This window comes from Rattus norvegicus, chromosome 10 (assembly GCF_036323735.1).
Source record: "Rattus norvegicus strain BN/NHsdMcwi chromosome 10, GRCr8, whole genome shotgun sequence".
In the NCBI taxonomy this organism is placed as follows: Eukaryota; Metazoa; Chordata; class Mammalia; order Rodentia; family Muridae; genus Rattus; species Rattus norvegicus.
In genome coordinates, this window is record NC_086028.1 from 18,270,958 (window position 1) to 18,282,514 (window position 11,557).

General features: G+C 46.8%; 1 long non-coding RNA gene across 1 annotated transcript in view; it reads left to right on the top strand.

The window, feature by feature from the left end:
• The window catches only part of LOC102546482 (uncharacterized), a 24,807-nt gene extending 15,917 nt beyond the window's left edge, over nt 1–8,890 (top strand). Inside the window, exons 2-3 of the long non-coding RNA XR_357493.5 lie at nt 6,828–6,951; nt 8,523–8,890. This is a non-coding gene — a long non-coding RNA (uncharacterized LOC102546482). The remainder of the gene's footprint in view (nt 1–6,827; nt 6,952–8,522) is intronic.
• The last annotated feature ends 2,667 nt before the right edge of the window (nt 8,891–11,557 follow it).

Here is an 11,557-nt window from a genome sequence, read left to right on the forward strand (position 1 = left end):
CTCTACAGGGCAGCCCAGTCCCTCGGTTTTACATAGTGACTTGTTCACCTCTATCTAGGTATGGATTCTTAGAATCCATCTAAATTATGGGTCCTGTCAGACACCTGTTCTCTGCCTACCTGTTCTCTGTCCACTGCCTAAGCTGACTAGCATCTGGGTGATGACCACCATGTCACCTAGGCCTTGCACCTAGATAAAGGATGCTGCCAGGTGGTCCTCATTATCAGCTGCAAGGCTTGGTGCAGTTCCTGGTCCTCTCCCTTGGCGTATGGGGGTCATTTTACCTGTACATGGTACAAGAAGCTGTAAGAACTGGTCTCAGGTGCTTCGGGCTAACTGTAAAGCCATTTCTGTCCTGGGTCTGCTGTGTTCTGTGGGGTTTTGCCTTCTCCAACCTGAAAAGGTTCTGAAACCTATTGAACCTCTTCTTTCAAACCTGCTCCTCTGGCCCCTTATCCTTGGGGCTTGGGCTTTGAAATACACAAGATTTTCCCCATCCTTCTACAGTGACATCCCTTCCCTGAGGCAAGGGTGCCACCTGGTCTTGATAACTGAAAGAGGAAGGGGGTGGGGGTGAAGATAAGAAAAAAAGGGGGGGAATCCATCAAAAATTATAAATATTATTTTAGTCTATGCATAATAAAATCAATTTAAAGTGAAATAAAAGTAGGAGAGCCAGAACAAAGAATGTGCGATAGAAATGAAAAACTAAGTCTGGGGAACAGAAACATCGTACGTCATACAGTCGATCTGGCTAACCGGTAATTATGTTCAGATTTGTCTCTGGTTTTCCTGGCTGCTGGCAGGGGGACATGGGACAGTCACATTATTCTCTCATTTTCAAAACACAGAGCACTCATGGGGCTCATTGCAAGGCTTTCCTTTTGCTCTGAATTCAACAAGAATCACCACCTTATGGAAACGGTAACTTGTATCGGCAACTTGTCATCGTGCCAATCCAAGGCTGTACTCAAGCAGCTCCTCTGACCTTCTCACTCCAGCAGGCTGGCTCAGCAGGCTTGATTTCGTGATAGTCTGCTTGCGTGGTTTCCCTGTATCAATTTTACATCTTTTTTTTTTTCCAGGACTAAATGTTTGGAGCTGACGAAAAGCACCCACAGGAAAATAAAAGGGAGTTTGAATGCACAGGAAGGGATTAGGTACAGAAGTCTCCCCTGGCCGGATACTTACTTCAGATCAGTCATCTCCCAAAACCTCCGGTAGAAAGAAACCCTCGGCCTTATTTCCTACATCAGCTACACCCCCTGTCCTTCCGTGCTTCACGCACAGAGCCACCGAGGCATCACGACTTTGATGCCAACACTAAATCACATAGGCTTATTCATATTTGATAACCAAGATGGCCATCAAGAAGCATATGCATTATGGACACACTGCAAGACAAGATTATGTTTTTAGTGGGAGGCAATGAGGTAGCCTACTTAGAAAGGTGAGCAGTTTAAAAGTCATGAAATGTTTCTTTCTAGAACTTTCCACTTAATATTTTTTTTAATACACATTGGTGATTTTGCGGTCTTTGGTGGTCTTTGGGAGGGTATCAGACATCCTGGAACTGGAGTTAAAGATGGTCTCGAGCTGCCATGTGGGTGCTGGGAATTGAACCCGGGTCCTTTGGAAAAGCAGTCTTAACTGCTGAGCCATCTCTCCGGCCCCTCCATTTAATAGTTTTGAACAATGGGCGATTATTACTAACTAAAACCCTGGAAAGTAAAATCATTGAAAAATGGGTGGCTACTGGGCTGGAAAGATGGCTCAGTGGTTGCTACTCCTGCAGGGGACAGTTCGGTTCTCAGAGCTCAGATCAGGTGGTTCACAAGCACTTGTAACTCTCAGTCATCCTCACACATGTAAACACACAGAGAAACATACCTCCATGCATATATACATAATTTATTAATATATAATATAATATTTGTATATAATATTTAAGATAAGATCTTTCTACATAGCTCTGGCTGTCCTGAAACTTACTCTGTGGATTAGGCTGGCCTTGAACTCATAAAGAGTCACTTACCTCTGTCTCCCATCCGCTGGGATTAATGGTGTGCTTCAGTACACCCTGCCCATGACTTTTTTCTTTGACGGGGTTGGTAGCTAACAGACTGGAGAGATGGCTCAGCCTCCAAATCAAAAAGGGCAACCACCACAGGGAAACACTCTTGACCGTCCATATTTCCGACCACCTTTCCTAGAAATGTCAGGATACCAGCTCTTCCCCCAAGCTTTCAGGGTTGGTCTGTGTGTTACCTGCATGAGGCCCGCCCACATTGGCTCCCCCCTCGGCCATGAATCTATAGATAGCTCCTATCAGACACTTCCTTCAATGGTTAACACAGGATTTCATGACATAGGTAATCCGTGTTATTAAATGAGTCCCCACTGAGATTCATTTAGGCCATTTACAATCAATTGCTTTTTAAAATGATGCTGTAACGAGTTACCTTGTACATACTTCTCTGAGCAAACAGAGAAGCACATCCATTTACTAAAATCCTGAGTGTGAAATCATTTAAAGATAGCGAATATTTTCAGTTAGGAAAGACATTGCACTACGAAGGCTGAACGATTATCTGTCCTGTCAACAGTGTCTGAGAGTGTCTGTTTTGGTCCCTCTTGCCAAGGCAGAATATAATCTTTTGTTATTGTTGTTTTATCTTTATTTATCCCTTTCTTGATTGTTGTCACTGCTCCATTTATAATGCTTAAAGCCACGGCCCTCTGGATTTGGTACCAGGCAGAATCCCACTGCAATATGAAAGGGTGGAATCCCTTGCTCCGTTAGGAATTTCAAGACAGTAGCAGGTCTCTGAGCACTGGGGGCAGCCAAGGAGCTGGCCTTGCACACAGGGCGGAACAGCAAGGGAATGCCAGGGAATCATTAAAAATGACAAGCCCGAGACTTCCGTCAGGAGAGGAACACACGGAAAGGACTGTCAAGACGTTCTTGCTCACAGCTTGTCGCTTCACAACATGGGGAACAGATGTGCCGTTTGGGCAGCTCAGTACACGGAGCTTGTGCACGCAGACATTTTTAGTGAGGTCACAGGAACTTGCTATGGCGAGCGCTTAGTTCCATGTGGCTAAGCTCAGCTTGATGGATCAAAGGACTCTGGGTGCAAGCTCTGTGTTAGGCCTGCGCTGCAGGCTAAGTGGGAGTCAGACACCCGTGCAAGCACCTTCCGGAGGGGTCGTGAACCTCCCGCGGGTTTCGAGAAGTTGGAACAGCCTGTCAGCGGGGCAATGCGTCAGGGTTTAATCCTCCAGCTCTCCGCCCAGCTTGGTAGAGGGAGAGGAACACCCGCCCATAAAGCCCTGGGGTTCCCAGCCCTGGAGTTTGGGCAAAGGAGGTGGGGTTCGGATCGCCAAGGGTAGATTCAAAAGAAGTGACCCAAAAAGCCCTGTCTGGATCGCGGGAGGTGGGGGTGCTGGGAGGGGGGAACCAGAGCGGACCTGGGAGGGGCAGGCAAGAAGTCTGGGTCCAGAGTGAAAGTGGGGCAGGGCTGGGGGGAGGGGATTGATGAGGTTGTCCTGGATCCTGCACTCACACAACAGTGTCTGAAAGGATTGGAACCATCCCTCCAGACATCGCCCTCAGCTCAAATCCACCGAACAGGCTGTGTCCTACGTCCTGCAAGCAAACATCTCTTGGCTTGGGTTGTTTTGGAAGTGGAGTGGGCTCTTATGGTTGCCCAGTGTGACCCATGTAGGATTCAACCTTGCACCATGCAGGCCCAGGGAGGATTCCATGTCCACCGACCTGACCTGAATTACAGAATTACTTTGATAGTTTCAATGGGCTCTCAGGTCTGGTCCAAGGTGGAGGGGCCAAAGCTGGTATTGACCTTTTTGCTGGCAGAGTCAGAACACCATAGGGCAAAAGATAGCACCGGAGTACACTTTCTGTCTTCTGCTCTAAAAGGACAGCATGCATTAATGGGTCTCCCTGCCTGGCCTTATCTAACCCTAATTGCCTCTCAGAACTTCTAAAAGCCACCCAGGGTGGATTAGGTTTTAACCCTCTCAATACTTCACAACGGGGAGGAGAAGAACTCTGCTGAGACCTAGGTTGTATGCATGTATGTGTGTGGTGTTGGTGGTGTAGCCCCAGGGCTTGGGCATCCAGCAATCTGCCAGATTTCTTTTGCAATATTTTGCAAATAGGCCATATATTACACACAACTTTGGAGGTACAGCCCCTGGGATTTCCCCCCATAATTATAGTTTCTCTTTTGAGGCAAAAACACTGGTAGCCTCCTGAGGACTCAAAGCCCTCCCTTTTCTGGAGTCAGGCACAGTGGTAGACATTTGTAATCCCAGCACTCAGGAGATTAGAGACCGGACAACTAACAACCACAAGTTATAGACCAACCGGTGCTACATACTGAGACTCTTACAGAAGGAAAAGCCAAGCAGGCAAAAGCAATGCTGGGCACAGCAAGCCGTTGGTCGGCGTCTAGATCTTCAACTCTACTACAGCACCACTAGGCTCCACCAGCGAAGCCCTTTGTAGTCAGGACCTACAGCCTGTCCTGTCTCCCACCCACCTCCCACCTGTCCTTTTGTGAGAGTTAAGACTTTCTGGGCTTCCTCTCAAAGAAACCATGAGGCACTAGGATTAAATGTAATTTTTTTTAAAAAAAAAATAAAGTTTGCTATTTATGTTTAATTGTGTGCTAGTGTGGCTGTGTGTGGGTATGAGCACCTGTGTCTGGGGCCCAAGGAGGTCAGAAGCAAGCATTAGGTCCCTTGGAGCTGGAGTTACAGGTGATTGTAAATCACCTGATGTGGGTGCTGGGAAGTGAATGCTGGTCCTCTGGAAGAGCAGCAAGTGCTCTTAACTGGTGAGCCATCTCTCCTGACCCATAAATGATTTCATCGCCGTGATGTGGGTGCTGGGAAGTGAATGCTGGTCCTCTGGAAGAGCAGCAAGTGCTCTTAACTGGTGAGCCATCTCTCCTGACCCATAAATGATTTCATCGTCGTCGTCGTCCTTGTCGTCATCATCATCATCATCAACAACAACAACATTAACAAAAACAGTTGGGCATTGGCTCATACCCTTAATCCCTGCACTCCAGGAAGCAGAGGCATCCACATGCCTCTGAGTTCGAGGCCACTATGGTCTACAAAATGAGTTCCAGGACAGCCAGGGCTACACCAGAAACCTTGCCTCAAACCAAAACCAAAAACAAAACAAAAATAAAAACAAAAAGCTGTACGAACAAAAAAAAAAAAAAAAAAAAACCAAGCAAACGAAAACCTTCAATGTTCCCAGGGGCTAGAGAGGTGGCTTAGCAGTTAAGGGCACTGGCTGCTCTCCCAGAGGACACAAGTTTGATTCTCAGCACCTACACGGCAGCTGACAAACATCTGTAACTCCAGTCCTGGGGGATCCAACCACCCATCCTGGATATTTGAGGGTATTGCATACATGTGGTGCAGACATACATGCAGGCAAAAGACCCAAACACAAAACATTAAGAAAAAAGTTCTTGGCAATCAGGGAACATTGAATATGTGAAGGGAATTAAATAAAATTGATACATGTGCTTCTCTAGCATCCTGGTACGTCTGCTTCCAAAGCACTTAAACAGGGTTGCCGCAGCGTGAGACCTGTTTGTTCTCAGGAGCTAGATACAGACAGCACAGCAGAGTGGGTGACCCTCTTCCGAGGTTGGCCCTCCTTCCCAGCCAGAGGTTCATCCACTGCAAACATCTCTGGCGTCAGGTGACAAGTTCAAAGTCTAAAAAGTGTGAAAGAGGCTGCTGAAGGGAGGTGGACAGAGAGGACAGTGGGCAGGAGAGCTGGTGGGTCTTCCAAGACTTCCGGCCCTCACCACTACCATTTCCGGTTCTGTTTTTTCAACGTTGACAGGGGCCTGCTAGGAAATATATCCAGAGCGGAGTTCCTGGTTCTCTGTTCCTCATTCAAAGTCTTCTCCTTCAGAAGGGCTTCTGTGATTAGCTTCCCACCCTCAGGGCTCCAGGCAGGGCTCGACAGGTGCATGTGTGGGATATCAGATTATGCTTTCAGATCGGATTTGTCAGCACTGTGAACTGCCTGGGGGAAATGCTGTCAGGAACATGTAACTCGGGTGTTGTCATATCACAGAAGCAAAGGCTACAGTCCACAGTGGACAGTGGCCAGCTCAAGGTCACGGAATGACCAGCTCAGGGTCACAGAATTACCAGGTGGCAGCACTAGGCTTCAGTCTCACCTCTGCCTCCCAATTAGGGGTGACTTGAATGTCAGAGGTCAGGGCCCTGCATTACACTGTTTCAGTTTCCTTGTCTGTCCCTCAGACCTGCCACCTCCTTTCATTCAGGCTCCAGGGTCGGCAACCCTGGGAACCCTTGAACCCTTACTGTATAGCCTGGGCCCTGTAGTCCTGCTTCCAATCCTAAATTGCCTAGAGAATTAACTTCTCTCTCTCTCTCTCTCTCTCTCTCTCTCTCTCTCTCTCTCTCTCTCTCTCTCTCTCTCTCTCTCTCTCTGGGACAGGATTTCACTATGTAGTTCTGGCTGTCCTAGAACTCACTATGTAAACCAGACTGACTTTGAACTCACAGAGACCACCTGTCTCTGCTCCCGAGTTCTGGGATTAAAGGTGTATTCCACCATACCTGGCTCTTGCCTAAAAAAAAATTCACATCTCTCCACACTCCAGGTTTAAATTATATCCGTCACCACTGTTGCACACAAGAGGGGCTTCTGATCCCTAGAGTCAGGAATCAGCCCTTGCTGAGTATACCCTTTCTCTCTAATATCTGTCCCCTCCCCCTTTCTGTCTCACTTTCCATTCCAGGGCACCAGCACTGTGGGTCAGTAAACCTCTCTGTTCATCATTTCTCTTGAGCCTCGTCCCTGGACATCCTGTTCTCCTGGTCAACATCTATCTTCCATATCTTACTGAAGCTCTCCACGCAGAGGTAGCGTATATGTGTATGAGTGTTTATGTGTGTTCATTTTCTTTCCTTTTAAAGGATTTAATTACTTTTAATTTATGTATGTCTTAGTTACTTTTCTATCTCTGTGATAAGACACTGAGACTAAGGCAACTTGGAAGAAACAGCTTATTGGGGATGACAGTTTCAGAGGGTGAGTTCAAGACCCTCCCGGTGGGGGCATGGCAGTAGGCAGGCAATGGCAGCGGGAAAGTAGCTGAGGGGTTACATCCTGATCCACAAGCCTGAGGCAGAGGGAACTAACTCAGAATAGCATGGGATTTTGAAACCTCAAAGCTCACCCCTAGTGATATGTCTCCTCCAACAGACTATATCTCTTTTTTTTTTTTTTTTTTTTTTTTGGTTCTTTTTTTTTTTTTTTTCGGAGCTGGGGACCGAACCCAGGGCCTTGTGCTTCCTAGGCAAGCGCTCTACCACTGAGCTAAATCCCCAGCCCCCAGACTATATCTCTTAATCCTTCCCAAACAGTTGCACCAACTGGGGGTCAACCATTCTAATACATGAGCCTATGGGGATCACTCTCATTCAAACCACCACGATGCGTCTACATGCATGCACATCACGGGCAAGCATGGTACCTGCAAATGTCAGAAGAGGGAATGGGATCCCCTGAGCCTAGAGTTATAGACAGCTGTGAGCTGTCATGTTGGTGCTGGGAAATGAACCTGGGTCTTCTGCAAGACCGACAAGTGCTGTTAACTGCTGAGCCACCTCTCCAACCCCACTGTGTGGGTCCTGCTTTTGTAACCTAAGATTTTATGGTCACTCAGCTGGTTCTCTCTCTCTCTCTCTCTCTCTCTCTCTCTCTCTCTCTCTCCTCTTGTTTATAACTAATTACAACAATCAAATGTATTATGGGGTACGATGTGGCATTTTAACATATACATGCATAATAAATGAGGGAACTTACATACCTGTCACTTTAGCTACTCTGTGGTGAAAACATTTGAAATCTCCTCCTTCATTTTACATTTTGAAATGTAAAAGCATTCTAACTCAATGGCAGCCATCCTGCTGTGACTGTAGCACTCCAGCTGTCTTACTGAAGCCATTCCCCATTCCCAGCTGTGGTACACACCAGTCCACTTTACTTCCAGGAGTTCAGCTGAAGTCACCTGGCATCGCTCTCCCCGTGCCACACTTAGTCACTTAGCATGTTACCCTTCGGGTGCACCCACGCTGTCATAAGTGGCAGGATTGCCTGCCCTTTCATGACTCAGCAGTATTCCACCATAGCCATTCACATCTTCTCCCTCATGCCTCTCCATTCATGAGGTTGCTTCCTGGGAAGTCTGCTGCAATGAACATGGGGTCCCATCCCCCTTCACCCATGGGACTAGGGATGGGAGCAGGTCCTTGTGCATTACAGGTTAGCTCTCTAGGGCTGAGCCAAAGCCATGTCCCCAAGAAGGGCTGTTCTAGATGGTCACAGGGGAGAAAGGGGAGGTGGGTTTTGACTCTGAGCTTTTGATATTTATAACTGGTCCTCTCTAGCTAGAAGGTTCCAGGTGCTGCCCTTCTCCTTCTTCTTTTAGTGAAGAGGTTTCACTGCGGATTCTGGTGGAGGAAGAGGACCCTAGGAGGCAGATCTAGCCCAGAGGCCCTGCATCATCAAGCTGCCTGCTGTTACAAGGCCCTTTGGGGCCTGGCTCACCAACTGCTGTAAGCTGGAGTCAGCTCCCAGGCTTCTGCCTGAACTTACCTGGCTTCTGTCACCCTCTAAAGTCCCCCAGCACTTTCTGCACTGTGACCACAGAAGCTGAGGAGCTTAACAAGGATCTCAATGCGTTTCTTCATTACTGGAAAAGCTATTGGTGTTGACATGTAGGAACATCCATTTTAATTATGGCAAAGGGCCTCCTTATTAATTATTTAGATTCAAGAGAATATAATACATTGAAAACAAGAGAGGAAATTTGGCTCTCTTCTGCCTGAAGAATTTTGACACCGGGCCATCATGGTATATGCTCACAGATAAGCACAGTACATACACTTGAAAGGCACAAACACTGAAGTCCACGTGGCCCGTTTACTCTGTTCCTCTAGCATCTAAGAGTACTGTCATTTAAAGAGGGACGAGGCAGCTGAGGTGAAAATGTTGGTTGTGTGTGTCAGAACAAGCTGCAGAAAAAAAAAATCTTGCTGTTAGACGTGTGGAAGCACAGTTAGTTCAAGTAAGTGGTCCCCTTCCCAGACTCCGACCATTCTGAAGACCTAAGCAAGGCAAGATAAAGACAGGAAATCCTGCCAGTCATTCAGGGCAGAAAACACCTTCTGCAAGGTGGCAAAGCACTTTCTTGGGCACTCAGCCAGGTGCTTAACTGAGTCTTCCTTAGTGCTTTACTCAGTGGCACAGCCATTCAGTCACGAACACTTCATGAGTCTCTACTTTGGGTTCTGAAAATTGCAAGCAAATGTAGTTCATTTAAAAACTCCAGGGCCCAGGGCTGGGGATTTAGCTCAGTGGTAGAGCGCCCAAGCACAAGGCACTGGGTTCAGTCCCCAGCTCCGAAAAAAAGAAAAAAACAAAAAACAAAAAACAAAAAAAAAAACAACCCAAAAAACCAAAACAAAACAAAAACTCCAGGGCCGGCCAGGCTATGGTGGACCATGAATGTGGTCTTTAATCCCAGCACTGGGGAGGCAGAGGCAGGCGGGCCTCTGTGAGTTTGAGAAAGTTCCAGGACAGCCAGGGCTACCCAGAGAAGTTTTGTCTCCAAAAACTGAAAAACAAACCAACCAACGAAACAAACAAACAAATAAAAAAGTATTAATCCCTGAACTGACAATAGACACAGATGTAGCAGGTGGTGCAGGAGCAACTGCAGTTGTTTCTTTTTTTCTTTTTAAATTAGCAAAACAAAACAAAACACAAACAAACAAAAAACAAAACAAAATTAAAAAACCCTCCAATTCTTGGTATCCAAAAAGATCCAACGTGACTAGGAAATAGCTCAGTGGTGAAGCAGTTGCCTAACATGCACCGAGCCCTAGTTCCACACCAAAAGCAACAATAACAAAACCAGGAATCATACAAAGAGGGTTGGAGAGATGGCTCAGAGGTTAAGAGCACTGGTTGCTCTTCCAGAGGTCCTGAGTTCAAATTCCAGCAACCACATGGTGGCTCACAACCATCTGCAATGGGATCTGATGCCCTCTTCTGGTGTGTCTGAAGACAGCGACAGTGAAGCTGTACAAAGAAAGCTGCACCGTCGGGGGTCGGGGGTCGGGGGTCGGGGGTCGGGGGTTGAGGGTCGTAGATGTTTTCTTTCATCCTTATTACCCGTTGGCACATTACCCCCTGCACATTTTTGTAACTCATGATTTTCTTTTAAAGCATTATTTATTTTATGTACATGAGTACAGTACACTGTTGCTGTCTTTAGACACACCAGAAGAGGGCATTGGATCCCATTACAGATGGTTGTGAGCCACCATGTGGTTGCTGGGAATTGAACTCAGGACCTCTGGAAGAGCAGTCAGTGCTCTTAACCTCTGAGCCATCTCTCCAGCCCCCATAACTCATGATTTTTTTAAAAGATTTATTTATTTACATATATGCTTACATTGTCACTGTGCTGTCACAGTAACCTTTGACTTCAGCCCCAGGGCGATCTGACCCAGGGTACCAGTGGTCATGTGTACATACCCACACACAGACGCAGGCGCACATAAGTATGAGAGAAAAGGACAGAAAACAATTCCCAAAAAATTTACTCCAAGCTGGTCATGGAGACACAAACTTTTAATCTCGGTGCTCAGGAGGCAGAGGCAGACAGATCTCCATGAGTTGAAAGCCAGCCTGGTTGACGTAGAGAGTTCCAGGACAGCCAGGATAGTTACACAGAGAAATCCTGTCTCAGGGGAGAAAAAACTGCTCCAAAAATAAACTCTTGTTCTTCTAAAAAGTCTTCAGTGCTTTGTTTTATTTTTTTCTTTCTCACAAAGTGCGAATTGTCTTGCGTACCAGCACTCTCCCCTCAGCTGTGAGCTGTGGAATATTGCTTTCCTGCCTGTCATTGCAGAGTTTGTCCTGTGTGTTCTCCTAGTTTTCCCCACAGACCGTGTGTGTGTGTGTGAGTGTGTATGTGTGTGTGAGTGTGTATGTGTGTGTGAGTGTGTGTGAGAGTGTGTGTGAGTGTATGTATGTGTGTGAGTGTGTATGTGTGTATGAGTGTGTGTGTGAGTGTGTGTGTGAGTGTGTGTATGTGTGAGTGTGTGTATGTGTGAGTGTGTGCGTGTTAACGGCATGTAACATGCAAGCTATTTTGTAACTAACCCATCCTATCCTACCACCTGGTGCATATGTCATGTCCCCAGTGTTTTTTGTTTGTTTGTTTGTTTGTTTGTTTAAAGCCTATAGCACCTGGTATTCCCTGGTGGTCTCCCATCCAAACACTAACCAGGCCTGATCCTGCTTAGCTTCTGCAATCAGATGAGATTGGTAGCGTTCAGGGTGATATGGCTGTAGATGTATGTCCCCAGTGTTTTAATAGATGCCATGGAACAACTGATTTTGGATGACTCACCTCAAAGTGACAGAAGAGTCACCTCCAGTTTCTCACTCTTG